Genomic DNA, 26,926 nt, shown 5'->3' on the forward strand with positions numbered 1-26,926 from the left:
CATGACATCCTGCCTGTCATGACATCCAAGTGCGCAGGAGAGCACCACCTGAGCATTTGAGGTTTTTACCACCCCATTATTACTGATGTTGGCGGAAGAACCTCTTAGCACGATATCCAGTTCCGTCTAACGTACTAGAAAAAAAAACAATTTTCGGTCAAGATTTCCCTATTACACTCGGCCAGTAGGAAATGATATGTGCCTGACTACCTCAAAACCGTCGTCCTGGTGCGAAAAAGGCCATCAAAGGTGATGAGTTTTCGTCGTTGTTTCCAAAAGTTTGAAAATATAGTTTTTGAGTTATTTATGGTTATTTTTCACTGTTGAAAATTTATGCACAAATTTCTGATTATATTTCAGATAGCATGGAGAAACAATTATGTTGCTGCGTTAAGTATAACAAGAGATATTCATGATCAAAAACTTATCACTCTCCCAGAGGGTAAATTTTAAAAAGGTGCCCCATAGTAAAGTAAGTCGTATTCACGACAAAACATTTCAAGTATTTTTGCTGCAGATATGAATAATGTAAAAAAAAATATATTTTGAGATATTCGCTTTATTTTAAAAACAGTTTTTTGGATTTACCTACGTAGAATTTATCTCTATTACCTAAGTATCTACTACAAAGTTAGCATTTAAATGAGTAACTTTTCCCAATACTTTTCACAACCTAATCAATCAACTAGGTAGTTAATGTTACCTAATAAATCATTACAATATGTCACTAAGAAAAAACCGTACATTCATGCCTTGGACGAATTTTTGTATCTTTGTTATATTTTACAGACTGTTGAAAAAAGGCTTTGTGTGAAATACCCCATGGATTATTACTATACATGCTGTGCACGTATGCAAATATATGAAAAATATTTCTATCCTGTTTCCGACTACCGGTCTGGACACCCGTAAACGCGCATAAACAAGTTCATGCTTGCACGCGCAACTTAAGCAAATTGTTGCGATTTTTATTTTGTTATTTTTTACAATTGACAATATTAGAATAAATCTAATTTTAATTTTTATTTTGTTACTTTTTACAATTGACAATATTAGAATAAATCTAAGTGGAACTAGATGAAATTTTAGGCCTTTTCAAATTTAGTTTTAATTATTTAAAATCCGAAAAATTATCAATACTTCAACGCATATTTAAAAAATGGAAAAATGTTTTCTAGACAAAATATGATAAAGTATTGTTAAAGTACAAACCTTTACGAAGAGATTTCATGTTTGAACGTGTAAATAAATTGAGTTATCGCGAAGCAACACGATTTTTAAGACGAGATGTTGATCGGGCGACGCTCACTGCAAAAGTGAGTTACAGAAATAGCAGACGCGTGACGCCCTCTGTTTCTTAACCATTCATGGTTTCAGCATGGCCATAGTGAAAATGAGTCACACGAAGAGTACTCAAGATATTCTCATTGTAAAATAAATTGGATAAGGTACATGTTCTCCTTTTAAGTATTATTAAAGTTTGCTGCATTAAGTTGCATATTTCGCTTCGGCACAAGGTTTCCTAGGTAAAAAAAGGTAAAAATATGCATAAATTTTCCAGAAAAGAATAAACTTATGCATTAGCTTCTACAAAATTATGAAATTATATATTTTCTACAATTATTCCAAACGAAGTATGCATGAAAAAATAACACGAAACAAGTTATGACTAGAAAACTAGTTTTAAGGGGGTTGCCATAATTCAGTAATTAAAACTAACTTTGAAGAGACCTAAAAAAAAAGTTCCACCGAGTTCCACTTAGATTTTTTTTATGATATTGGGCACATCTTTTCCTACAAATTTTGTAAAAATCAGCTGCATAAAGTTGCATATTTCGCTTCGGTGCAAGGTTTTACCCTAAGTAAAAAAAAGGTAAAATGTTGCATAACTTTGCCAGGAAAGAACAAACCTATGCACTATCTTCAACAAAAATATGAATAAAAAACTGATTTTAAAGGGGGTTTCCATAAAAACGCTTTGTATATCCGAAACAGTGCGACCTAGACTTTTGGTATATTTGACAAAGTAAATTATTTTTAATAGTTCTAAAACTTTGTAGAAGAAAAAAAATTTCTATCTCTTCAGAAAAAAAGTTATGGTTACATTTTTTGTCAAAGTAGGCCATGAACAATTAATGATAGGATCAAATTACGCGGTATATATTTGTAAATAATTTCTTCAAAGCAACTATATGCATTAAAAGAACGGTTTGGCAGCCACTGATTTATGTCGTTTTTATTGATTCGAACCACTGTGCGTTGGTTGTCAGAAATCACTATTCTGAGACGACACAAGTCTGTTAGCCACAGGTAGAAATCTAAGAGTGATCTGCAGTCGCCTTCAAAGAAGCTCAAATATTTTCAGTGATTATCTGTCAAAATGGAAAATTAACAAATTTTTCGACCAGCCATGCTTTATGCAGTACCAATTTGGTCAAGTTGTTGTTCCACCAGGAAGAAAACTCTTCAAAGGATTCAGAATAAAATTCTGAAAATGATTTTGATGCGTCTCCTCTGGTTTAGTACAAATGAGTTACACAGACTCACAAATATAGACCCATTAGATGTAATGTCACAAAATAATATAAGCAAATTTGGACAAAAATCGATGCAATCTTCAACTGAATCGATTCACTTTCTGTATTAGTTAGTATGTTAGTATATAAGTTCCTTTTCCGCATTACACAATACAGGTAGGTTTAGAATTTTCCCTACACAAAAATCTCAGAATTGCGGAAGGAAATGATGTCCTCATGGTACTATCAAATCGTGTATATAATAGGGCTGAAAAGTCACCACTTGTGGCTGAACACCCAATTTAAATCTTAATAAATAAATTTTAACTCATATTCCAATAAATAGTTATTAAAAAAAGTAGGTACAAATTGAATAAAAGAATAAAAAAATTACATATTTTTGACCAGAAAAATATACTTTTAATGTGGCAAGCCTGCACGCTATACGAAATTAAACAAAGCATGCTATTAACGGAGCAAAGCCGCACGCATCGTTTGCGAAAAAAATACTAATGAAATTGAATACTTTCACTAATCGCACTGTAATACTGAAACCAAAAGTCGGATCTGGATCAAATTTTCAGGAGACTTTTTTTTCAGACCTTATATTTGCTTCTTAGTTTGTAAAAATTGTTTGAGACATTTCCAAGAAAATTGAGAGCGCATTTTTTATTAAATTTGCACCTATTTCCTTGTAATTCCGTAACCGGAAGTCAGATCCAAATGATATTCAAGAAAATTGTATGAAGTCACAAGACCTTTTGTTTGAATTTAAGTTCGTTCGGTTCAGCCATCTCTGAGAAACGTGTGTGACTATTTTGTTCCTGTTTTTGGTGCATGTTACCTTCTAATTCCGGAACCGGAAGTCAGATGATAATGAAACTCAGGAACTTTGAATGGGACCTTAAGACCTTTCCTTTAATTCTAAGTTTGTGAAAATCGGTTCAGTCATCTTTGAGAAAATTGATTGAAATTATTTGTCACATACACACATACATACACATACACACACAGACATTTTGTGATCCCGACGAACTGAGTCGAACGGTATATGATAATCGGCCCTCTGGGCCTCTGTTCAAAAGTCGGTTTTCACAGTGATTGCATAACCTTTCTATATAAGAGAGGTAAACACGGAATTTATTCTTTTCGGAGACGTTCTGGACAAAAGTCTTAATTGTCTGAAAGAGACTTCGCCTTGGCTCTCCTGGCCGATGATTTGTGTGTTGACGCCTTTAGTGTTGATTTGTTCGGTCTTAAATTAAATCACGAAATAGATCGATTTTACCTCATAATATTCAATCCACTCACCTTTTCGATTGATGCTGTTCAATTTATGATAATTTAAAAAAAGGTCATATAAAACTTTTGTGTTGATTTTCACGCAATCAAAATGTGTTTTGAGCTCAGCAAAATGTACAAGCGTCTGTTTGCTTTGGCATTCGGCACAAAAAGAACGCGCTGCTATTACACACACATGACATTTGTCGGAATGACGCTTTCTGCTTTCTGTCAAAAGTTACGGTGGGGTGCCGGCAGCCGAACACTACCGGCAACTGAACGTCTTTTCCTATATAAACGTTTGGTATTCTTCAAACAAATTTGTTTGATTTTTGAAAAATATAAATGTTTGTGCATAAACTAGTATAACCTACAGAATTAAACAGTTCTCAGATCGGTTAGGCCATCTTTCTCAGTGAAGTTGGTTCCACTATTGCAGGTACTGCTGAAACCGAAATCCGGGAACCGGTAAAATCGAAGTCGGTTTGAGAAAAGTGAGCAAGATCCGTTTTCGAGTATATACTCTCCGGTCGTTAATCGAAAACCAGAAATCAGGAAAGCCGAAATTAGTTCGTTTGGCCGTCTACTGAAAATGACTACCGGTTGGAGTAGTTTTTAAGACCAGCTTAGAATTTTTTACTTGTTTTGTTTCTCCGCTCTAAGGGGCGGTACAACACTTTTAACACGCTTTACCCCATAATACCGAAACTGAAAATTGGCTCCGGATAAAATTCAGGAATTTCGTATAAGACCACAAGATTTTTTATTTCAACTAAGTTTCTCGAAATCTGTCAAGTCATCGCTTCGAAAATTGAGTTAGATTCATTTTGGAATATATGACCACCATTTGAACCTAAGTTTGTCAAAATCGGTTCAATCATTTTCGAGAAAACCTAGTGAGATTTTTTGACACATACACACGTGTACGCATACATGCATACACACACAGTCATTGATCAGCTCAACGAACTGAGTCTGATGATATGTGACACTTGACCCTCATGGCCAATTTTCACTAGTCGATATTTCAAGTGATTGCATAATCTTTCTATATGAGAGTGTCAAAAATATTTAATTCGGAGTATTGATTACAGAGACAATGACTTTGTCTTAATTCAATCTGGTTGATTTACATTCATGCACTATTTCGATAAAACATATTGAAGGAGCAAAATTCTGCAATTATGTTAGTTTTGTATATGAACTTCATATTATATAGGGTAATGTCCAGTGACATAAAATATGCTTTGTGATTGGATTTTTTGTCGTGAATACGACTTACTTTACTATGGGGCGCCTTTTCAAAATTTACCCTCTGAGAGAGTGATAAGTTTTTGATCGTGAATATCTCCTGTTGTATCTAATGAATCAACATAATTCTTGCAACATGCCATCGGAAATATGATCACAATTTTATGATAAAATTATCAGTTGTGTGACATAATGTCAAATAGTTGAAAATTAAACTTTTCTTAAATGTTTTGTACAATCGAGTGTCAGGATCATTCATAAGGCGCGTTTGCCTTTCTCGTATTTTGAAAGCTCACAGCTCAGTGATCTGTAGAAGGATTTATATAATCTAACTACCAATAGAATTGAAAATTTTCAACTTAAGCGTGTCTAGAAAAAGCATTGAAGTTTTTCAATAGTACACTATTGAAAAACATGTTTGATTTAACCCATGACAGCACCAGCCAATCAGAACGCGAGACGTCTGCTTCTGTACAAGAGCATCCATATAAAAGTTGAGTGGTTAGTTTTTCCTACCATTTGCTGAGCATCTGTTCCCGAAACAAGACACACGAGAGCAACATCGAGGATCTGTCGTCTCACTGTTTCTCGTTCTGCGTAAAGGAAAGGAATTCTAACATAGGCGTGGTCCTTACACCATTACCAGTAGCAGGTATAAAATAAAATGTGATGTGAGAAATAGCATCATTTAAGTTAAAGCAGCTACTCTGAACGTACGAGACACCGCCAGCACGATGGCACCGAAAACCGGTAGAAAGGCAGCCAAAAAGTCCAGCAAGCCCATTCAAAAAGCACTTTTTAGTGCTAAAGATAATCATAAAGAACTAGTTGAATTTTGTCGCTTTCCTACCATTTTCCGAGCAACTGTTGCCGAAACAAGGCACACACGAGAAGTTGAATTAATTTGCACCGTCACTAACACATTCAATTACGAACGGCAATACGAAAGTGGAAGTGATGATGTTGAATACATCTTTATACTAGTATGCAAATATGCCGTGCGAAAGAGTTGCCACGTACAAATCAATATGTATTATTTGTCGTGAATTCTTTAGTATGGGGCCCCTTTTTGGTCGTGATATCTAACACATTCAATTAAGACAGTAACGTTGTTTTGCAATACGAAAAGAAAATGAAGTAACGGGTGTGTAATGTCAGACATAACTGGATGTCGTGAATACGAATATGACACACTTTTTTATGCTTCCGAATTCGAATTGGTAGTTCATCGATTGTTTGAATTGTGCAACTTTCCCCTCTTTCATTACTAGAAATTTAAACGATGCGCCTAGACTAAATTACAGATTAGTTACATTAAACATTCTGAAACGCACTTAAATACTATGAAATGAGCAGTATAGTTCTTTATAATAAAAAAATGGTGACGATTTGAGTTAGTTCAGCACGCAGACTCTGAATTCTAAACCCATATTCCAGAACTAAGCTCTAAAACATGAAGACGATTTTTCGCCATGACTACCAGAATGGGTTGTATAGAGTACAGTAAAGTAAATTTCCGCATAATTCTTTAGGAGTATTATTATGGTTCTAAAAAGAACCGAATAGAAGAAGTCTGGAATAAAGAACTGGATCCTGAGTTCAAGAACTAAATTTAGAACCAATAACAGACTCAGAATCCAGTTTCTATTCTAGAATTGCAATTTCGAAACTCAAATTAGTTCCGGAATACAGTTCCAGAATCCAGTTTCAGCACGCAGGCTCTGAATTCTAAACCTATATTGCGGAACTAAAATCTGAAAACTGAACTTCTCGTTACGACTACCGAAAAGCAAATGAGAGTTGCGACCTGAACGTTTGAGGTTTTAACCACGCAGAAGGCGCTCTCTCCGTCGCTGCTGGTTGATGGTTTAAAGGGCACACCGCATTCGGCCGAGCCAACCGACCCCAGCTCTCCGGCGTTGACTTCGGCTATGGCTGAGCACGGGCGTGCGCATGTATAGGTACGCCGGACCCGACACAGTTGCTACGGTGCGAAAAGCTCGGTGAAGAATATCGTTGCCAAAGATATGAATTTTATGTCGGGGCCGGCGTACCTATACATGTGCACGCCGGCAGCTCAGTCATAACCGAAGAGCGAAAAAAAGATCGGCGATGGAAATGTCGGCCGAATGCGGTTTGACCATAACTCTCGCGATGGCAGTCTGCTCGCCTTGAAGGCCAGCAAGCGAATGAAAGTTGCTACCTGAGCGTTTGAGGTTTTAACCACGCAGAAGGCGCTCTCTCCGTCGCTGCTGGTTGAAGGTTTAACTCCCACGACGTCTGCTCCCATCGAACGCACGAAAAGAAATGATCGATTTTCACCACGGTTCCCCTTTTATACGCATTCAGTTGAAGATATGTGCCTGACTACCTCAAAATCGTCGTCCTTGCGCGAAAAACCCAAGCAAAGGTAAAGAGTTTTCCGCATTATTTTGAAATTTTGAGAAAACTTAATTTTTGAGTTGTTTGTGGTTATCTCACACTGTTCAAAATATTATCCCAAATTCCTGATCATATTTTTGATGAAATGGTGAAAGAATTATGTTGCTACCATTAATACAAGTCGAGATATTCACGATTAAGTTCTGCCCATTCTTCCATATGGCTAATTTTGAAAAGGCAAGTAAGTCGTATTCACGACAAAATTTGATTTAGAAACATCTTTATACTAGTATACTTTATACAAATTGTTAGAACAAAGGTTTCCACTTAATTTACGCATTCTACTTTCCAGGCGTATCAGAACCCGCTAAACTTGAAGCAATCTAAATATTTCTTTATCACAGTGATGTGGTCGTCCTGAAAAGGACGTTTTCTTGTTGTCATGGGCAGCGTTACCGGCCAATTCCAACACTTCGGCAGCCAAGTACTCCATCACTGCCGCCAGATAGACCGATGCACCGGTACCGACACGTTCGGCGTAGTTCCTCTTCCGAGGCAAACGGTGGATTCTGCGCCAAGTGGGAACTGCAGACCAGCACGATTTGAGCTTTGCCTTGCCCTTAACTGTTCCTCCTGTGTGCGTGTTTCTGCGTCAAAAATCCACAAGATACTGTTAACAGCTAGACAGCCAATTCAATATTACTAGCTGCCGCTCTGCTAACTCTCTCTTTTATATCGTCTCACTGTTTCCCGTTCTGCGTAGAGGAAACGAGTTCTAACATAGGGGTGGTCCTTACACCATTACCAGTAGCAGGTATAAAATAAAATGTGATGTGAGAAATAGCATCATTTAAGTTAAAGCAGCTACTCTGAACGTACGAGACGCCGCCAGCACGATGACAGCGAAAACCCGTAGAAAGGCAGCCAAGAAGTCCAGCAAGCAGACCCATTCAAATAGCACTTTTCAGTGCTAAAGATAATCATAAAGAACTAGTGAATTGTGTTGCTTTCCTACCATTTTCCGAGCAACTGTTGCCGAAACAAGGCACACACGAGAAGTTGAATTAATTTGCACCGTCACTAACACATTCAATTACGAACGGCAATGCGAAAGTGGGAGTGATGATGTTGAATACATCTTTATACTAGTATACAAATATGCCGTGCGAAAGAGTTGCCACGTACAGATCAATATGTATTTTTTGTCGTGAATACGACTTACTTTACTATGGGGCGCCTTTTCAAAATTTACCCTCTGAGAAAGTGATAAGTTTTTGATCGTGAATATCTCCTGTTGTATCTAATGAATCAACATAATTCTTGCTACATGCCATCAGAAATATGATCACAATTTTATGATAAAATTTTCAGTTGTGTGACATATTCTCAAATAGTTGAAAATTGAAAACTTTTCTGAAATGTTTGGTATAAACGAGGTTAAACGAGGGTAATTCATAAGGCGCGTTTGCCTTTCTCGTATTTTGAAAGCTCACAGCTCAATAATCTGTAGAAGGATTTATATAATCTAACTACCAGTAGAACCGAAAATTTTCAACTTGAACGTGTAGTGCAATAACATTGAAGTTTTTCAATAGTACACTATTGAAAAACCTGTTTGATTTAACTCATGACTGCACTAGCCAATCAGAACGCGAGACGTCTGCTTCTGTACAAGAGCATCCATATAAAAGTTCAGTGGTTCATTTTTCCTACCATTTGCTGAGCAGCTGTTCCCGAAACAAGACACACGAGAGCAACATCGAGGACCTGTCGTCTCACTGTTTACCGATCTGAATGCACGAGACACCCTCAGCACAATGACACCGAAAATCGGTAGAAAGGACGCCAAAAAGTCCAGCAAGGCCCATTGTGGAAACAAGACACACACGAGAACCATCTCAGATCTCAATATTTCCTACCAAAAGATTCATCAAGATGGAAGTTAAATTAATTTGCACCGCCACTAACACATTCAATTTTGAACGGCAATGAAAAGTGATGATTATGAACACATCTTTATACTAGTATACAAATATGCTTTGCGAAACAGAGTTGCCACAGATCAATATGTATTTTTGTCGTGATTACTTTAGTATGCGGCCGAAAACAAAAATAAACAAATTGTTAGAACAAATGTTTCCACTTGATTCGCGCATTCTACTTTCCAGGCGTATCAGAACTGGCTAAACTTAAAGCAATCCTAAATATTTCTTTATCACAGTGATGTGGTCGTCCTGAAAAGGACGGGGTTTTCATCTCCTCGTCGTTACGGATGGCCAGCTGCAGATGGCGAGGGATAATTTTCGTTTTCTTGTTGTCACGGGCAGCGTTACCGGCCAATTCCAACACTTCGGCAGCCAAGTACTCCATCATTGCCGCCAGATAGGCTGGTGCACTGGCACCGACACGCTCGGCGAAGTTTCCCTTCCGGAGCAGACGATGAATTCTGCCAACTGGGAACTGCAGACCAGCACGGTTTAAGCGGGACTTTGCCTTGCCCTTAACTGTTCCTCCTGTGTGCGTGTTTCTGCGTCAAAAATCCACAAGATGCTGTTAACAGCTAGACAGCCAATTCAGTATTACTAGCTGCCGCTCTGCTAACTCTCTCTTTTATATCGTCTCACTGTTTCCCGTTCTGCGATATTTCAACAAAGGGGAAGTCCGTCCACCGCTACCACTAGCAGTTATAGAAGGAAATGTGATGTGAAAAATTGCGTCATTCAAGTTAAAGCAGCTACTCTGAACGTACGAGACGCCGTCAGCACGATGACACCGAAAGCCGGTAGAAAGACAGATTTGTATCGTCACTAACACATTCAATTACGAACGGCAATGCGATAGCGAAAGTGATGATGTTGAACACATCTTTATACTAATATGGGGTCGTGTGAAAATATGCCATGCGAAACAGGGTTGCCATATATACAGGTTAATCTGTATTATTATTATTATTATTATTATTATTATTATTATTATTATCATTATTATTATTATTATTATTATTATTATTATTATTATTATTATTATTATTATTATTATTATTATTATTATTATTATTATTATTATTATTATTATTATTATTATTATTATTATTATTATTATTATTATTATTATTATTATTATTATTATTATTATTATTATTATTATTATTATTATTATTATTATTATTATTATTATTATTATTATTATTATTATTATTATTATTATTATTATTATTATTATTATTATTATTATTATTATTATTATTATTATTATTATTATTATTATTATTATTATTATTATTATTATTATTATTATTATTATTATTATTATTATTATTATTATTATTATTATTATTATTATTATTATTATTATTATTATTATTATTATTATTATTATTATTATTATTATTATTATTATTATTATTATTATTATTATTATTATTATTATTATTATTATTATTATTATTATTATTATTATTATTATTATTATTATTATTATTATTATTATTATTATTATTATTATTATTATTATTATTTTTATTATTATCATTATTATTATTATTATTATTATTATTATTATTATTATTATTATTATTATTATTATTATTATTATTATTATTATTATTATTATTATTATTATTATTATTATTATTATTATTATTATTATTATTATTATTATTATTATTATTATTATTATTATTATTATTATTATTATTATTATTATTATTATTATTATTATTATTATTATTATTATTATTATTATTATTATTATTATTATTATTATTATTATTATTATTATTATTATTATTATTACTATTATTATTATTATTATTACTATTATTATTATTATTATTATTATTATTAATATTATTATTATTATTATTATTATTATTATTATTATTATTATTATTAATATTATTATTATTATTATTATTATTATTATTATTATTATTATTATTATTATTATTATTATTATTATTATTATTATTATTATTATTATTATTATTATTATTATTATTATTATTATTATTATTATTATTATTATTATTATTATTATTATTATTATTATTATTATTATTATTATTATTATTATTATTATTATTATTATTATTATTATTATTATTATTATTATTATTATTATTTTTATTATTATTATTATTATTATTATTATTATTATTATTATTATTATTTTTATTATTATTATTATTATTATTATTATTATTATTATTATTATTATTATTATTATTATTATTATTATTATTATTATTATTATTATTATTATTATTATTATTATTATTATTATTATTATTATTATTATTATTATTATTATTATTATTATTATTATTATTATTATTATTATTATTATTATTATTATTATTATTATTATTATTATTATTATTATTATTATTATTATTATTATTATTATTATTATTATTATTATTATTATTATTATTATTATTATTATTATTATTATTATTATTATTATTATTATAATTATTATTATTATTATTATTATTATTATTATTATTATTATTATTATTATTATTATTATTATTATTATTATTATTACTATCATTATTATTATTTTTAGAATGACTCTTGCATACCGAAGATCGTCGATACATTTCAGACCAGGCCATTGCAATTGTCTCGCACTGAAATTTCGAGAAGGATCAGATATCTTCGAACTTCATAGCTTCAATAAAAATAAACTACAAATTTGTCGTACCTAGCCTCCTATATTAGCGAATTAAAAAGGAATTGTTTCAAGTTTGGAATATATAGTTGTAGAATAGTAGCTGTTTAATGTAACTAATCTGTATTTTAATGTACGTGCATCGCTTCAAACTCTATTAGTGAAAAAGAGGAAAGCTTGCACAATTCATACAATCAATCAACTAACTCATATTCGAAAAAGTGATGGGAGCGTGTCAGTTTTTTCGTGTTCACTACATCCAGTTATGTCTCTGACATTACCCACCCAACTTTTTCATTATTATTTTTATACAGTAGGAGGCCAATATTTTGGTTGCATCTCTAATTTCGTAAAGCGGTAGTGCTCGAAAGTTTATACACCTCGGATATTTGTAAGTGGTGCCGCCCAGTGGTGTAAGTTTCATAATTTTTCGAGATCGAAATGTATTTCCAATGCCAAATACTTTAGAATTCATTTTGGGGGTTTTGGTACCTCATGGGTACCGGTTTGTGCAAAAGTATGCATGACTGATTTCATTTTTTTACGTTTCGCCTTCGGCTCATCAGTGCAATTAGCAGATTATGTTGATCTGCTAATGCCACGTCACGGATCAACATAATCCGCTAAGCAGACGTAAAATACTTGCTATTTACGTTGATCCTTGACGTGGCATTAGCAGATCAACATAATCTGCTAATTGCACTGATAAGCCGAAGGCGAAACGTAAAAAATTGAAATCAGTCATGTGTACTTTTGCACAAACCGGTACCCATGAGGTATCAAAACCCCTAAATGACTACAACCTGTTGGCGGTCACAATACCGTCAGTTTGTTTCGTTCTTTCGGGACGTCAGGAAAGACCTTACACCTCGGTGTAAATAAAGTGACTTGTAAATAGCAAGTACTTTACGTCTGCTTAACGGATTATGTTGATCCGTGACGTGGCATTAGCAGATCAACATAATCTGCTAATTGCATTGATAAGCCGAAAGCGAAACGTAAAAAGGTGGGTGGGTAATGTCAGATACATAACTGGATGTCATGAATACGAAAAAACTGATACGCTCCCATCACTTTTCGAATATCAGTTAGTTGATTGATTGTATGAATTGTGCAAGCTTTCCTCTTTTTCACTAATAGAGTTTGAAGCGATGCACCTACATTAAAGTACAGAATAGTTAAATTAAACAGCTACTATTCTACAGCTATATATTCCAAACTTTAAACAATTCCTTTTTAATTTGCTAATATAGCAGGCTAGGTACGACAAATTTGTGGTTTATTTTTATTGATGCTACAAAGTTCGAAGATATCTGATTCTTATCGAAATTTCAGTACTAGACAATTGCAATGGCCTGGTCTGAAATGTATCGACGATCTTCGGTATGCAAGAGTCATTCTAATAATAATAATGGTTGTAATAATAATAATAATAATAATAATAATAATAATAATAATAATGATAATAATAATAATAATAATGATGATAATAATAATAATAATAATAATAATAATAATAATAATAATAATAATAATAATAATAATAATAATAATAATAATAATAATAATAATAATAATAATAATAATAATAATAATAATAATAATAATAATAATAATAATAATAATAATAATAATAATAATAATAATAATAATAATAATAATAATAATAATAATAATAATAATAATAATAATAATAATAATAATAATAATAATAATAATAATAATAATAATAATATTATCAATAATAATAATAATAGTAATAATAATAATAATACAGATTAACCTGTATATATGGCAACCCTATTTAGCATGGCATATTTTTACACGACCCCATACTAGTATAAAGATGTGTTCAACATTCGCTTTCGCATTGCCGTTCGTAATTGAATGTGTTAGTGACGGTACAAATCTGCTTTTCTACCTGTTCTCGGTGCCATCGTTCTGACGGTGTCTCGTACGTACAGAGTAGCTGCTTTAACTTAAATGACGCTATTAGAGATAGGAAACTTATCGATATTACCACGATATCGACGATATCGATAATTCATAGCATTGACAAAAATTATCGATATTCGATATTGCAACCAGTTAAGTAAAAGTATAATTTCATATTTTTACTTCGCTCGTGTAGTTTTTATCTAATATTTGATATTTGAGCTATGTTTAAAAAAAAGGAAATCCAATCAGCTGTTTTTCAGCGATGAATGTTTCGACTTTGGTTTCAAATGCTATTTAGGAGATAGAAATGTCAAATTTGTGCGCCAAAATAGCAGCACTGCGCGCACCGGCACCGACACGCTCTGCTTGGTTTCCTTTCCGGAGCAGATGATGGAATCAATTTTAGCAGAACCTGTCAGCTTGGAGCGAAGGGCGTTGTTGGACTGAAGATTAATTTCGCTCCAAGCTGACAGGTTCTGCTAAAATTGACTCCATCATCTGCTCCGGAAGGAAAACCAAGCAGAGCGTGTCGGTGCCGGTGCACCAGTCTATCTGGCGGCAGTGATAGACAACTTGGCTGCCGAAGTGTTGGAATTGGCCGGTAATGCTGCCCGTGACAACAAGAAAACGAAAATCATCCCTCGCCATCTGCAGCTGGCCATCCGTAACGACGAGGAGATGAAAACCCCGTCCTTTTCAGGACGACCACATCACTGTGATAAAGAAATATTTAGGATTGCTTTAAGTTTAGCCAGTTCTGATACGCCTGGAAAGTAGAATGCGCAAATCAAGTGCAAACATTTGTTCTATCAATTTGTTCATCTCTTTCATTTGTTTAACTATGTTTCGCACGGCATATTTGTATACTAGTATAAAGATGTGTTCAAAATCATCACTTTCGCTTTCGCATTGCCGTTCGTAATTGAATGTGTTAATGGCGGTGCAAATTAATTTAACTTTCATCTTGATGAATCTTTTGGTAGGAAATATTGAGATCTGAGATGGTTCTCGTGTGTGTCTTGTTTCAGCAATGGGCCTTGCTTGACTTTTTGGCTTCCTTTCTACCGATTTTCGGTGTCATTGTGCTGAGGGTGTCTCGTGCATTCAGATCGGGAAACTGTGAGACGACAGGTCCTCGATGTTGCTCTCGTGTGTCTTGTTTCGGGAACAGTTGCTCAGCAAATGGTAGGAAAAATGAACCACTGAACTTTTATATGGATGCTCTTGTACAGAAGCAGACGTCTCGCGTTCTGATTGGCTAGTGCAGTCATGAGTTAAATCAAACAGGTTTTTCAATAGTGTACTATTGAAAAACTTCAATGTTGTTGCAATACACGTTCAAGTTGAAAATTTTCGATTCTATTGGTAGTTAGATTATATAAATCCTTCTATAGATCACTAAGCTATGAGCATTCAAAATACGAGAAAGGCAAACGCGCCGTATGAATTATCCTCGTTGATACTCGTTTATACCAAACATTTCAGAAAAATTTAATTTTGAACTATTTAAGAATATGTCACACAACTGAAAATTTTATTATAAAATTGTGATCATATTTCCGATGGCGTGTAGCAAGAATTATGTTGATTCATTAGATATAACATGAGATATTCACGATCAAAAACTTATCACTCTCTCAGAGGGTAAATTGCTTGACTTTTTGGCTTCCTTTCTACCGATTTTCGGTGTCATTGTGCTGAGGGTGTCTCGTGCATTCAGATCGGGAAACTGTGAGACGACAGGTCCTCGATGTTGCTCTCGTGTGTCTTGTTTCGGGAACAGTTGCTCAGCAAATGGTAGGAAAAATGAACCACTGAACTTTTATATGGATGCTCTTGTACAGAAGCAGACGTCTCGCGTTCTGATTGGCTAGTGCAGTCATGAGTTAAATCAAACAGGTTTTTCAATAGTGTACTATTGAAAAACTTCAATGTTGTTGCAATACACATTCAAGTTGAAAATTTTCGATTCTATTGGTAGTTAGATTATATAAATCCTTCTATAGATCACTGAGCTATGAGCATTCAAAATACGAGAAAGGCAAACGCGCCGTATGAATTATCCTCGTTGATACTCGTTTATACCAAACATTTCAGAAAAATTTAATTTTGAACTATTTAAGAATATGTCACACAACTGAAAATTTTATTATAAAATTGTGATCATATTTCCGATGGCGTGTAGCAAGAATTATGTTGATTCATTAGATATAACATGAGATATTCACGATCAAAAACTTATCACTCTCTCAGAGGGTAAATTTTGAAAAGGCGCCCCATAGTAAAATAAGTCGCATTCACGACAAAAAAAATTGAAATCAGTCATGTGTACTTTTGAACAAACCGGTACCCATGAGGTACCAAAACCCCTAAATGACTACAACCTGTTGGCGGTCAGAATACCGTCAGTTTGTTTCGTTCTTTCGGGACGTCAGGAAAGACCTTACACCTCGGTGTAAATAAAGTGACTTGTAAATAGCAAGTACTTTACGTCTGCTTAGCGGATTATGTTGATCCGTGACGTGGCATTAGCAGATCAACATAATCTGCTAATTGCACTGATAAGCCGAAGGCGAAACGTAAAAAAATTGAAATCAGTCATGTGTACTTTTGCACAAACCGGTACCCATGAGGTACCAAAACCCCTAAATGACTACAACCTGTTGGCGGTCAGAATACCGTCAGTTTGTTTCGTTCTTTCGGGACGTCAGGAAAGACCTTACACCTCGGTGCAAATAAAGTGACTTGTAAATAGCCAGTACTTTACGTCTGCTTAGCGGATTATGTTGATCCGTGACGTGGCATTAGCAGATCAACATAATCTGCTAATTGCACTGATAAGCCGAAGGCGAAACGTAAAAAAATTGACTTTAGAATTGCCTGCAACGTCAAATCTAGTGTCATCTCAAAACAACAAAATTTTTGCCTTTCTCATATAGAAAGGTTATGCAATCACTGTGAAATCCGACTTTTTAACGAAAGCCCGGAGGTTCATATACCATTCGACGTAGTTTGTCGAGATCACATAATGACTGTGTGTGTGTATGTTTGTATGTATGTGACAAATAATGTCACTCAATTTTCTCAGAGATTGCTAATCCGATTTTCACAAACTTTCTCACAATGATCGTAAATATCTCGAAATTCAAAGCGATGACCTATATATTTATGACATTATTCGATTGCTAGCTACAATTTTTACACTACTACCATTTTTGCACTCCTAAAAGAAAACCTTAAACAATTGGTGAATTCATAAATATATATAAATATTACAAATTTTTCACATGTTTGTATATAAATAAAAAATTTAAGTGATGACATGTACGTTTTTCTTCTTATAACTATTGGAATCATTACCAGAAATCATATATTGATTGTCGAGAATTGATGATGTAGTGGCCATTTGCTGGTCGGTATGGACCCTAGCGTCGTTTTGTATAACATCCGGCTGCTCGGTAGCAACCGTGTTTATTTGCATCTTTGCTATGATACTCTCACCGCAGATATCAGGTCGCACTCGCTTAGGTTGTCCGTTCTCAGTACTCCGAGAGCTGTCTTTGCCCAGCACACGCCCCGTTGTGGCTTCCGAAGAGTCATCTATGCGTATGCGTTTCGTTTCGCTCGCCTTAAAACCAGCGTTGACTTTCCGAGTCCGTTGTGGCTGCTTGCTTGCAGTGTCCTTGTAGTTCGATTCGTCCATCTCGAGAGCTGTCACAAGCAGCGATGCCAGATAGTAGTAGTGTCATTTCCGTAGTTTGGCATTTTTCTCGGAAGCTTTCGCGGTGAAAAGCTTTTTTTTGCTCGCCAGACAAAATTAGTTACGGAAACTCCGTTCTCAATTGATAAACTTTAATTTCGGTAGATTTCCCTAGAGAAAAAATAATTTCCGTAGATTTTGTCTACGGTTTCATAGATCCGTAGAAAATGTTCAAATCCGTAGACCTACGGAGATTTCCATAGATCTGACATCGCTGGTCACAAGAATGAGCTGCCAGCGTGTATTGTATGAATTTATATTTTCGTTAGGTATGACTTCTTCTTATGGTTATGATGGAAGACTCAACTTTCATTTAAATTTAGATCCAACGAGAATAAAGAATGATGTCATCTGGTTTATAGCGAACAGAATAATAAGAGTTTCGATGATTAATTTTGAGCATATATTAGTTTCAATTTTTGTTATTGGTATATCTCGTATATTCTACATTGATGAACAAAATTATATATCCATTAAAAGAATCTCAAGAAATTTGGTACAAATACAGAGAATTTCTATCATTAAAAAAAATCCAAAGAAAATCAAGTCAAAACATTCATATTTCATGACATATATTTTTTTATTATTTTAGTTGGAAATAGATTTTGACCATCATTCACAAAAAAACTGAAAGTTCGATTTCACTGAATATCTCGAGAATTTTGATAAATATACCTTAACCCTAAAAATATTTATATATTTATTTTGGACAAAAGATCTAAACAATTTTTATGCACAACACAAACTCTATTGATGTCTACTTAAATTTTGATTTATGTTACCCGTAGAGTCTCAGAAAATCGGTAAAAGATCAGAAATTTTAAAATTACCGAAATATATTACGTTCAGACGTTTCGACAAATCAAAGTGAATATATTTTCAAATTTCTATTGTTTGCAATCGGTGTTGCTTCCATGAATTAGATAGAAAAACTTAGAATTTAATTTTACTAATTATGTTGACAAGGATAAATTTTTTAATATTACCATTTAATTCTGTTAATATTCTGTTAATATTACCATTAAATTCTGTCATAACAGAATTAAATGGTAATATTAAAAAATTTATCCTTGTGAAATCATTCTGTTCAAACACTCTAACGAAAAGTTAATAATAATGTTGAAGTTTCGTGACAAATTTTAAATAATTTCAATAATTACAATTTCAAATAATTTCAATAGTTTTGTACAATAAGAAAAAGGACGTAAAAATATAAAATTTTATACAATAACCCATGTCAAATGAAACGAACTACAATTTAGATAAATATACTGCTTAATTTTGTTTCGAAAAGATCTCAAGAAATTAAGTGAAAATTCATAGATTTTAAAATTTCTTAGATATTTTATTTAATGTTTACGTTCAATTACAGCTAAAACATACTCCAAATAAACTTTCTTTTACAATTCATAAAAAGTAGAATTCCGAATTTAGCACAAAAAATCTCACGGTATTAAGTAAAACCTGGTTTGATGCACTTAGTGGTGTAATGATACTTTTCTCATATCTCTCATATTCTCATATATAGGAGAGAGTGTTCGGTTACCGGCATCCTTTTCTTTTAAGCTTATAACTTCTGACTAAGTTCACATTGTGCGGACGTATATACATCAATGGAAAGCTAAAGTTCCTAGCTAACAACTGAATAAAAACTAAGCTGATTCAATCGATTGAAAAATTTTATTATCAATTTGGTAAAGTGACACCCCAAAAAATTTCTGAAAATGGAATAATAGAAGTAAAGACTGCAATTATTCAAAGAAAATCTTTTTTAATCCACCTAGTGGTATAACGATGCCTTCCTCATATTACTTATATTTTCGAAAATATCACTAGAAGATTCTGTGAAGAATTTTTTTTTTCAATGTTGAATAAAATAAGAATGATTCTTTTGGTATAAACTAACATAACTTTTTAAATGTAATGCCTGCGTCCAACCGGAAAGGCAACAAGCCCAAGGCTAAAAATAATTCAATACGGAATAAATCACAATTTGTTATTCAACATTTTTCTAATAACATTCACGATCTTATAGAATCAGATTGTAAAAATAAAAGACAACGGACGGATTTCCCTTCTGTTGATTCTATGCTGTCTAACAATATTTACGAGATTCTTCCTTCAAAAATTCCCAAAATGGACGCTTGTCGTTCTGGGAAGAAACAACAATCTGAACCACCAGTGACGGTGATGATTTCCGACTTCAAAGCATTCCGTACTGAGCTTTCTACTTTTGTCCCGGAAGTAAAAGTCTCATTTCAAATCGGACGAAAAGGAGAATGTCGAGTCTTGGTTGATGAATTGGAAAATTACGAACGTCTTATCCGATATTTGTCCGAGAAACTTCATAAATTTTATTCATATGATATAAAATCAGACAAACCCTTTAAGGCTGTCTTGAAAGGCTTATCAAATGATCAAAGTACTGATGAAATTAAAAAAGAACTAAAAGAATTTCTTGGTTTTGTCCCTTCCCAAGTAATACTTATGAAAAAAAGAGCGAATGGTACTTCTAAACCACACTCTGGAATTTCCCATGAACATTACCTAATACACTTCAATCGAAGTGACGTAAACAATTTGAAAACTTTAGAAAGAGTACGTTTCATTTCCCACATTAAAATTAATTGGGAACATTATAAACGGCATAATCGTATTGTAAACTTAACGCAATGTCGTCGTTGCCAAGGCTTCGGCCATGGAACCAAAAATTGTCATATGGATATACGGTGTTTGAATTGTGGTAAATCGCATTCAAAAGACGTTTGTCCAATGAATGAAACCACTGATAAAATTTCCTGTTCAAACTGCGATGGAAATCATAAATCCAATTATTTGAAATGTCCTGTCAGGGAAAAAAATTTAAACGCTCGTTCGCTTAGACAACAAGTTAAATCAACGACCTTAAATTTACAGAACATACCTGAAAATCAAAAAACCGTTACAAATGCCACACCTAATTCTTCTACGGCACTTATTCCTTCGAATTTAAAACAAAAAACAGGTACGCCTTCCAATTCCTCTTCTAACGAAAACAATTTATTGTCAGGTAGATCGACCTCGTCATCATCTTCTTCTAATGTCAGTTTCGCTAGTGCAACAGGTAGAAATCTACCACTTAATTCTTTTAATGTAAATAATCAACACACAGGAACGCCTTGCAGTTCATCTTCTAAAGAAAATTTATTAATAGGTAGATCGGCCAAATCACCTTCTTCTAATGGCAGTTCTAATGGCAATTAAATGAAGTCGGTTTAGGCGATATAACTGAAAATAAAATGATCTACCTACAAGATCAACTTTTTTAAATGATCATCCGCATGTCAAATCGGATGGCAATTTGGAAATAATATAATGGATTTAAAATTTAACAGTGATGTTAAATAATTATTTGAATATTTTAAATTGGAATGCTCGATCTTTGAAATCGAGTGAAGATGAATTTTATAATTTTCTCAAAGTTCACAAAATTCATATTGCCATTGTGACAGAAACTTTTCTCAAATTAAATGTTAAATTGAAAAGTAATTTACATTATGTGGTTCATCGATTTGACAGGTTTACTGGAATGGGTGGTGGAGTTGCCATTTTTGTCAAACGGCAAATTAAACACCGAATTTTACCTTCTTTCAATGCTAAAGTTATTGAAAGCTTGGGAATTGAATTTGAAACCATTCATGGAATTTATTTCATCGCTAGAGCATATTGCAATTTTTCGTAATAGGGGACTTAAATGCTAAGCATGTCTAGTGGAATTGTAGGCAAAATAACAGTAATGGTAAAATACTTCATAATCAAGTCTCAGCTGGTTACTTCACAGTTCTTCATCCCAATAATCCGACTTGTTTCTCTTCTGTGAAAACCCCCTCTACAATTGATGCGGTTCCAACAGATCAAAGTCACATTTGTAGTGAACCGATTACACATGCTGACTTTGACTCAGATCATCTTCCTGTAAAATTCAGACTTTACAACGAAGCTATAATTAATCCAATTAGTTCTATATTCAACTATCATAGTTGGATTGTTTGGATTGCAGATCTCACATTGAAAATCATGTGGATCATGAAACTATTTTAGAAAATTCTGCGGACATCGACACAGCAATTGATAATTTGAATCATTACATTATCGAAGCTAGAAATCTATAGTCTCATAAGTTGCTGTTTAATTTCATCCGGGTCTGACTTCCGATTCCAGATCTATAGGGCAAAGTGTGTTTAATCATTTAGTGCGACGATTCAAAATAAAGAAAAATTCTTATTGACTTACAAATTGAAAAGGTTATGTTAGTTGATACCCAAAGAAAGTTTTTTTTATTCAAGATTAAAAAAAATGTTTGCCAAATCTTCTAGTGATATTTTTGAAAATATAAGTAATATGAGGAAGGCATCATTACACTACTCGGTGGATTAAAAAAGGGTTTTTAAGAAAAACGACTATGGGACCGAAATCAAAAACAAATGTGTTTTATGCCAAAATTGCCTGAAACGTCGAGATAACACCAGAACACCTGATTCAATTTCGGAAATCTCAAAATTCAAGTCCCAGAGAATCGATGAAAAAAATAAATAAATTCGAGATAACACTAGATCTCGACGTATCATGTCTGAGAGCGCCATGCTCGCAAAAAGGTATGTCACTTACGAATTATTAGCAAAATGTGAGAGTTAAATATTTTTTATAATATGATGTCTTTGCTGATGGGTAAGGTAAGGTAAGTAAGTCTAACCTTACACCGTAAAAGCTTTATAAACTGAAAATCTTAATTTTGCAATAGAAGTTCGGATGATTGATATACCTTTTGAATGGTACAATTTAGAATTCTCAGATTAAAATGAAAAAAGTTAAAAGTAGTGACGAAAACGCTTAGATAGAGTATTAATAACTAGTTACCATACCTATACGTAGCTCAATTTATGAGTGTCAAAAGATTTTGTTAGTTCCACATTTTTGAGGAAAGTAAATTTAATGGACTGGAGTAATATGTAACGCAAGTTAATTCTGATATTATAAAGATTCAGAATTTTTTTTCCATGTATACGTTTATTTCATAGGCAATACACATAAGTTTTTCTTCGCCGTGGCATCCACAAGATTCAGAATTTTTGAAGAATTTCTTGTGAATGATGAATGAGCAAATCTCCCTTTTTCCCGAATCTCAAATAGTGTAACGGCACCCTCATTCATCTCAGCATCAGTGGTCTCATACGAAAGCAATTAGTTAGAGTGAGATTTGCTATCCCTGTTCGACTGACTGACTGTGATGGTAAGATGAAAATATGAACATTCGTGTATTGGAAAAGTATTGCATAATTTTCTACGGTATTGTTTCTTAGAGTCGAAGCAAAGATAATGTATCCGATTTTTTCACAATTGCTTGATTGAAAGTCGAGTAATCGACAAATAACATTTTCTTGAGATCACTTTGAAAAAGTAATTGAACAATTTTTTTCTTGAATTGAAGTTGGTTTCAAGTGCTATATTTGTGAAGAAAATTTCATCGGATTTTTACGCTCGGTTTTCTGTTGAGCAAAACTGTTGAAATAATTCAAAATTTATGTTATTTATGTTATTGTAATTCAAGTTCAAGTCCCTCGGTATTCACTGCAAGTGATAGAAATTTTAATATATATTTACCTTGATTTGCCGAAACGATGGAACATTCAATACAATATAGCTCGGAAATTTCCGAATTCTACGCTAAACCTAAAACAAAATCAAAATTTTAGTAGATAGCAATTACGTTCGTGTTGTACATAAAAATTGTTTAGTCTTTGGTTAAATACAAAAATATTATTCTTTTTAGAGTTCAGATATATTTCCCAAAATTCTTAACATTTTCAGTGAAACCGAATTGATTTCAATATTTTGGAGCTGAAAAATGTACATGTCTTCGCTTTAATTTTTAATTTATATCAGGAATCAGGAATCAGAACAAATTTTCTCTATTTGGAGATTTGGATGCCAAACAATCTGCTAAGTCCTATTTAAGGAGAAACGAGAGAATATCCTTCAATTGTAGCTGCGCATACATAGACTCAACCATGTATGGAGAACCAAAAACACGGATACGTAGTTGCGTCAATGCGGGACAGTTACATATCAGATGATATGAAGTACCATAATCACATTCACACAAACCACACGAATAATACTCAGCACGTTGAATAAGGAATGTATCGATAAGTAGTTAGCAACATTCATACAGTTATTACTCTGAATTGGCTTAATTTTTTCAGCGTATTTTGCGGCGACATGTTTGTTTACATGTCAATAACAGCTGCGCAATCGATTAGTTTCAGTACGTTTTATCGTTTCAATGATGAATCGAATTGATCCGGAAACGCGAAAGAAAATTCTGCACACTTGGTGCTCAGACAGTGGTGTCACGTAAAAACGGGTGAAAGTGCTCCACACCAGTGTTAAAAATACTATCGAGAAGTTCAGTAAGACCCTTTCCATGAAGGATTAGCCCCGATCCGGTATGAAAACGGGTCCCAGCCAGCCGGGCCGGGACTTAAAAGTGGTTGAGTACATAAAAAACCATCGGCGTCGACGCGGGATTTGGCCAAGCAGTTCAACACCAGCATCTGGATGATTCAACGGATCAAAGTTCGAAACTCCCTGAAAACGTACAAGAAACAGAAGGAGCCGAAAAAGTCCCTGGTACAGCAAGTTCAGGCCAAAATAAGAGCCCGAAAACTGTAAAACCCCATTCTACAGAATAAAGACGGATGCATCCTGATCGAAGACGAAACCTACACCAAGGAAGACTCTCGAGCGCTGCCCGGACCGCAATATTATACGAAATAGGTGTACCAGGACCTGGACGACGCTGACACTACGGTGGCGATGGAAAAGTTTAGGCACAAGGTGTTGGTCTGGCATGCAATTTGTACCTGTGGTTTGCGGTCGTCGATTTTCTTCACGAAGGGCACAATTAACGCCAAGGTGTACGAGGAAGAATGTTTGAAGAAGATAATGCTGCCACTGTACAGAAAGCATAAGGCTCCTCCTTTCTTCTGACCGGATTTGGCTTCAGCCCACTACGCCAATACCGTTCTACAGTGATTGTCAAAAAATAATGTACAATTCGTGGAAAAGGACATCAACCCATCGAACTGCCCGGATCTTCGGCCAATTGGAAGGTATTGGGCAATTGTCAAGCGGCACTTTCGGAAGGAAGCAACAGTGTCCCAAAACATGCAGGAATTCAAAAAAACGGGACAGCTGCCACCAGAAAAGTCACAAAAGTAACTGTGCAGAATTCAATGGAGAATGTCAAGTCCAACTCCAGAACTAGTTGAAAGTGGTAAAGCTGGTTCAGGACCAACGAAATCATTCGTTGCACTAGCTCTAGCCAACTCATCAGCCCATTCATTTCCAGTAATACCAGAATGGCCGGGTACCCATGAGAAGTAAACAGCATTTGAAATGCTGAGGTCTTCAATTTGATTTCGACATGCGATCACTAGATTCGACCGTGAATAATTCTAACTGAGTGATTTTAAGGCTGCCTGACTGTCGGAACAAAAATAAATTCGTTTACTACCGATCCTCTGCTGAAATGCCGATTGTATTCCACACAGAATCGCGTAGATTTCTACTTGTAATACAGTACAGTATCTATCAAGTGAATGCGACTGCTGAATGACAGTATCTACTAAGTGAATGAGACTACTGAATGACTTCCCGACAGTAGACACCAGCACCAGCACGACCATTCAACAGAGAACCGTCCGAATAACAAACTTTGTGTTCATCAAGTTGTCGTTCCATATAGCTAGTCAACCATTCCTCACGAAGAGGAAAGCTCACATTGAATGTTTTGAAAAGAAAACTGATTGTGAGAGTAAGGTCACTAGGAGCGAGTAAATACTCATCCCACGTAAGTTTTTGAGACCACAAGCGACTGTGGCTAGTAGCATAATCTAAAGGGTTGCTGTTCCAAAGTTCTGTTACCTTAAGACGGTATACACAAGATAATTCTTTTTGTTTTAAGAACACATGTAGTGGTTTAATGCACAGTAGCGCCTCTAGAGCAGCAGTAGGAGTTGTCGTGAATGCTCCTGTCATCGTCATTAAGAAAATCCTTAGGAGATGATTTAGCTTTCACTGAACTGTCGCGGCTTCTCCTTTCTGCCACCATACAAGATATTCATATGCTGAAATTGGTCTAACAATAGTTGTGTAAATGCAATGAATGTATCTGGGTTTGAGTCCCCATGATTTTACAAAAGATCGTCTGCATTGGCCGAAAATTGGGAAACTTTTTAATACTGAAGTCAATCTGAGCAGACCAATTCAGTTTTGAATCAAGAATAACCCTGACGTCTTAAACTTGAAAAACCACAGTGACCTCTGAACCGAAGAACTGTAACGGACGAGCTCCTGAGATTATCCTACGATGAGTGAAAAGCACCATTGATGTTTTACCCGGATTTACAGATAATCCAACCTGACAACACCATTGTTCAACAGATCGCAGGGCTTGCTGCATTAAATCAAAGAGAGTGTTAATGCTTATACCGGTCATCAATATATAATAATCGTCGGCAAAACTATAAGTCGGGAATCCAAGGATATGAAGTTTCCTTAACATACCATCAGCGACTAGGTTCCATAAAAGTGGGGATAGTACACCACCTTGACGATACCCACAGACACTCAGCTTTCTAATCTCTGCTTGCCGAAGCGATGAACAAAGAAGTCGATTGATAAGCATTGCGTGTATCCAATTTGTGATACTTGAAGTTATGCCATGACCACGGGCTGCTTCCAGAATTGAATTGAAAGACACGTTATCAAAAGCACCTTCAATATCTAGGAAAACTCCCCAGCAAGATTACTTTTGTGAGAATGCTTTTTCAATGTTGTACACAACATCATGTAAAAGGGTTTTAGCGGACTTTGCACGCCTGTAAGCATGTTGCATTCCATGTTGCGGATGCACGCCTAAACTAATATTCCTGATATAGTGATCGACTATGCGTTCCACTTTTTTAAGAAAATATGATCTAAGACTGATAGGCCTGATACTCTTCGCTTCCTCATAAGTGTCGCGACCGCCTTTGGGAATAAATTTGACAATTATTTCCTGCCAAGCTCTTGGAATACA

At 34.1% G+C, this 26,926-nt stretch overlaps 1 protein-coding gene across 15 annotated transcripts in view; it reads right to left on the reverse strand.

The window, feature by feature from the left end:
• Positions 1-26,926, reverse strand: part of LOC131430107 (regulating synaptic membrane exocytosis protein 2) — a 1,567,561-nt gene that overhangs the window by 526,402 nt on the left and 1,014,233 nt on the right. For 2 of the 15 annotated variants that reach the window (XR_009229487.1, XR_009229488.1), the window contains exon 10: positions 23,446-23,514. The exons of the other annotated variants lie outside the window; for them this stretch is intronic. The gene's annotated coding sequence lies outside the window, so the exon portion shown is untranslated. The remainder of the gene's footprint in view (positions 1-23,445; positions 23,515-26,926) is intronic. 15 annotated transcript variants of the gene reach the window in all.

This window comes from Malaya genurostris, chromosome 2, assembly GCF_030247185.1.
Source record: "Malaya genurostris strain Urasoe2022 chromosome 2, Malgen_1.1, whole genome shotgun sequence".
Taxonomy (NCBI): domain Eukaryota; kingdom Metazoa; phylum Arthropoda; class Insecta; order Diptera; family Culicidae; genus Malaya; species Malaya genurostris.